This window comes from Sabethes cyaneus, chromosome 3 (assembly GCF_943734655.1).
Source record: "Sabethes cyaneus chromosome 3, idSabCyanKW18_F2, whole genome shotgun sequence".
Lineage (NCBI taxonomy): Eukaryota > Metazoa > Arthropoda > Insecta > Diptera > Culicidae > Sabethes > Sabethes cyaneus.
In genome coordinates, this window is record NC_071355.1 from 117,737,619 (window position 1) to 117,742,812 (window position 5,194).

The following is a 5,194-nucleotide window of genomic DNA, read 5'->3' on the forward strand; positions in this document are numbered from 1 at the left end:
TTACTTGTTAAGTATTTCTCAGCAGAAGTGATATAATCCAACCAATACAACCAAACAGTTGAATTATGATCCGAAAGCGTGTCGATTTCTATCTTAAATAAAAAGTAAAATGGTATATAAAACGTTAATTTTACTACTAGATGGATCAAATCGGGTTTTTATTAGAATTTAAATGGTATTTAAAGGCAATTAGAATGCTTAATTTACCAGTTTCCAATTGAACTATATGATAATATGGTGCACCATAATGTTGGCTTTAAATACATACCAAAATTATCCGATCTGTTGGTTAATATGTCTAAAATATTGCTTTTCCTGACATTAGTCTGTGCTCCTAAAGTAGTGGTAATGTTCTTGTAATAGTGGAAAATTTGCCTATAATAGTGAAATTTTGTTTACCGCCCTTAGTAACGCTTGCAGTGAGCATGGAAGCAGGTGGATAACAGCGTAGGCTTGCTAATGCTATGAATTGTTGCGAATTTCTTAACCAATTGCACCTTATTGGTCTGTTCAAAAGAAATTTATCATTTCTGTACCAATATTCTAAATTTTAGCTACATGTACCTAATATAAAACTGTTGACAAATATATATTTAGCAATAGAAAATTGAAATTCTGTTGGAATTATTCTAAAATCCGCCAAAATTATGAAATGATTCGAGTTTCCACTATTACTGGTACACCCACTATTACTGGTACATCTACTCTAGTATAAAAAATTAAAAAATTAACTATGCGACGAGTTTACGTTTACTCTAAACAAAATTTTATATAAAAACCTTATTTAATCCACCTAGTGGTGAAAGGAACCTTTGTTATACGGACTTACTTGCTATTTGAGATAGAAATCGACACGTCTTCGTCTATTGGTTAACGTTGTGTAATGCGTTGGTTTACATAAAATTTTGAAAATTGAATAAGTTTACAAAATTTGAACAAAATAGGAACACTTTTTAATTTTGATAGATTCCTTTTTCATGAAATTGCTGAGTAAGGATAAGTAAGTTGTTATTAATCTGAGTAAGTGCAAATTAAAGTAAGTTGTGAGAGGAAATCTTATTCTTTAACATATACATTGCCTAGTAAAGGTCCAGTTTATAGGTTTTTGAACTATGCATAATTTCCTGTAATGCCATTCCATTTGATTCACGTCAATAGAGTTTTCTTGAATAATTTTCATCAATTTTTATTAACCTTCGGTTACTCACGCTGTTGTATTTTGTACAACACGTGTAGGTTTTCCTACGCCATATTGTTATAAAATTACAAATCGTTTAACTAACGTATATTCTCCAATAAACTTATTATGAGCAAAATATCATAATTATTCAATGCATTAATAATTTAAATTGTTGGGAAAATAGATCAGCATAAACCGCCATCACAGAAACGAAGCAATCAGCATGTGAGGTGTACCAGAATTTGGCGCCAACTCGAATTTTCTCTTGTTTCTACATATGGAAAAATGGTGTCTGTATGCAGCAAAGCTATCAGCAAATGTAAAATGTTCAAAATGTATCCGTCTGCTGGTAGTCGAGTAATTAGGGTATTTATTATAATCAAAGTTCCACAGTTCCTAAACAAGCAAACATAGAGGTATACTATTTTCAGCAAAGTTGTGTATTTTTACTATTTGTACAATTTTGTAGTAAGTCATACAACATGAAAAAGTCATACAACAATTACAAAAAGAACAAAAATAGAAAAACTGATTTTACAAAATCATTTACAATAAATAAGATTTTTGTATCTTCGCTGCAGAGAAAGAAGGCTATTGTCTTTAGCAAAATTTCTTGTAATAATATGCTCTATAACTTTGCAGAACACATCAATGTGTTATATTGACATTGCAGAAAAATAATATTTTTATTTCACTTTTAGGGGGATTTTCAATTTCTAGAAACTCTTCCACAGGTTCGATAAACTTAAAATCAAGTTTTCTCAATCAAAACTCTAGTGTGCATGTTTTCTTTGGTTTGGGGCTATTTTGCGCGCGAGTGACCGTGTTACAAAAGTTGGCGCGAGTGTTCGAGGGTTAATATCTTTTGATCGGTAAAACCAATTCTTATGAAATTTTGCATATATATTCGTAGTGTCAAAACCTCTCGTTTGATATTAAAATAATTAAAATTAGGTAAATTATCTTGGTTAAAATCATTATAAATTATTGTTAATTTCGGTGCGGTGTATTCAATTGCTCATAACTTTCAAACTAAATATCCAATCAAAAAACCATTCAATAGTGATCTATCCGGCTATATTACCTGCCAAACGAAACTAATAGCACATAAATCGGTTTGGCCATCTCTGAGAAACAGGCGATAATTATTACCTTGTCAAAACAGGTTTTTACCTTTGTTATACTATAAAACCCGATTTAATCCACCTAGTGGTGAAAGGAACCTTTGTTATACGGTCTTACTTGCTATTTGAGATAGAAATCGACACGTCTTCGGAACATAATTCATCTATTGGTTAACGTTGCGTAGTGCGTTGGTTTTCATAAAATTGTTGGAAATTGAATAAGTTTACACAATTTGAACAAACTAGCAGCACTTGTAAATTTTGATAGATCCTTTTTTCATGCAATTACTGAGTAAGGGTAAGTTGGTTGTTACTAATTTGAGTAAGTGCAAGTAAAAGCAGGTTGTAACAGGAAATATTATTCTTTAACATATACATTGCGTAGTAAAGGTCTAGTTTATAGGTTTTTGAACTATGCATAAATTCCTGTAATGTCATTCTTTTTGATTGACATCAATAAAGTTTTCTTGAATAAATTTCATCAATTTTTATTAACCATCGGTTACTCACACTGTTGAATTTTGTACAACACGTGTAGGTTTTTGAGGTTTTGCTATATTGTTATAAAGTTACAAATCGCTGTTTAACTAACGTATATTTTTCAATTACCTTGTTATGAGCAAAATGTCATAATTATTCAATGCATTAATACTTTAAATTGTTGGGAAAATAGATCAGCATAAACTGACATCACAGAAACGAAGCAATCAGCATGTGAGGTGTACCGCAATTGACCCCAACTGGAATTTTCTCTCGTTTCTTCATATGGAAAAATGGTGTCTGTATGCAGCAAAACTATCAGCAAATGTAAAATGTTTAAAATGTATCCGTCTGCTGGTAGTCGAGTAATTCGGAGTCAAAATTAAGGCATTTCTTCTAATCAAAGTTCTACAGTACCTAAACAAACAAACATAGAGGTATACTATGTTCAGTGTATTTTTACTATTTGCACAATTTTGTAATACATGAAAAAGGTATACAACAATTACAAAAAGAGCTAAAATAGAAAATACTGATTTTACAAATTCATATTCAATAAATAAGATTTTTCTATCTTCGCTGAAGAGATAGAGGGTTACTGTCTTCAGCAAAATTTCTTGTAATAATATGCTCTATAACTTTGCAGAACACATCAATGTGTTATATTGAAACTGAAGAAAAATAATTTTTTTATTTCACTTTTAGGGGGATTAATCAAAATTTAAATTGCACCAGACGATCGAATTTTCAATTTCAAGAAATTCCTCCAAAGGTTCCATAAACCTAAAACCAAGTTTTCCCAGTCAAAACTCTAGTGCGCATGTCTTTTTGGCTTTGGGCCATTGTGCGCGCGAGTAACCCGTATTACAAAAGTTGGCGCGAGTGTTGGAGGGTTAATATCTTTTGATCGGCAAAATCAATTCTTCTGAAATTTTGCAGATATATTTGCAACATTAAAATCTCTAATTTGATGTAAAAATAATTCAAACTAGATAAATCATCTTAGATGAAATGCCCAGCAAACCAGATATCGTATATTCATGTCGAGATTTAATCTTATATAAATGGATATCACATCGGATTCGTATAAATGTACACATGTTGTAAGCACATTGTGTAAATTTCATCGTATGTAATGCACACGATGATTGATATACGAATTAATAGTAAAAATCGTAAATAGGTCGAAAGATAATCGGGTTATGCTTAGCGAATATCGCATATGACGATTTCTTAGATTTAGTTACCAACAATGGCTATCATGAAGATGTAATCGTATTTAATTACAGTTTTCATCGAATTATGTTTTGCAAAATGTCTTATATGACATCGTTTTAGATTTATATACAAGCAGTGATAATCATGAGATTCTAGGTGCATTAAAATATGATTTGCATCAAAACACGTTCAAATTTGTTGTTATTTCTTTACAACAAAAATAACAAAATAGAGAGATTTCAAGGATACGTTCTTAATGCAGATTCGTCAACCAAAAAAAAATTAACGGTTTCTTCGCTTTTGTTTTAAATTTTAATATCTATTTATTTCTTTTGTTAAAATTGAACTTATTTTTATTGTGGCGGAATATTCAAAAAACTATTATCTGGTTTGAAAAACTTTTACAATTACATTTTTAACTATTTTAAAATGTTAATAATTCAAATAAGCCCGCCTAAATATTAAGCAGCAAGCATATAATGATTAAGTCATACTGACAAGACAATAAAAGATCTTTTTGAAAAAGCACTCTTTGAAGAGTTTGATTGTTTTTTGGCGTATTAAAACCACGTAACGTAACGTTTTAAGAATTAAAAATGTTAAAAATAGGAACTCATATTTTTTTAGATATTTCTCTGATAGGTAAGTGAACGAACGGAAATCTTAAAATTGATTAAGGAGAGTATTTCTCAGAATTGGACAAGACTAGATTATAATCCATTCCGCTAATCTAAATGCCTTAATATCATTGAATCTTATGGCTTTTCAGAAGAAATGCAAATGTTAAGTGGAATTGGAAAAAGACATTCAGCATTAAACTGGTACAGTAAAAAAAAAATTTGATGCTTATTGTTGTAAGCAATTTTGAGCTGTCCTATAGCATCTAAATGTTCAGCATTCTATTTTAAATAACTTTTAATTTCTTTTTAAGAGCTTCTGAAATAACAGACATTTTTGTACTTGAGCTTTAATAATATTATCTCCATGTAATCAAATATGAATATGCATATAACGTATTCCAATGTATATTTAGAACAATCTGTACCATGGAATGCTAACAAAGGTATTGCATATCATTCCATGAAGTCAGCATTATGATTAAAATTAACGATCAAATGCAAACTTATTTACGACACTGTAATTCAGTCACAATTGACACAAACTCGTATGTCGGATGAGAATAAATCAAATC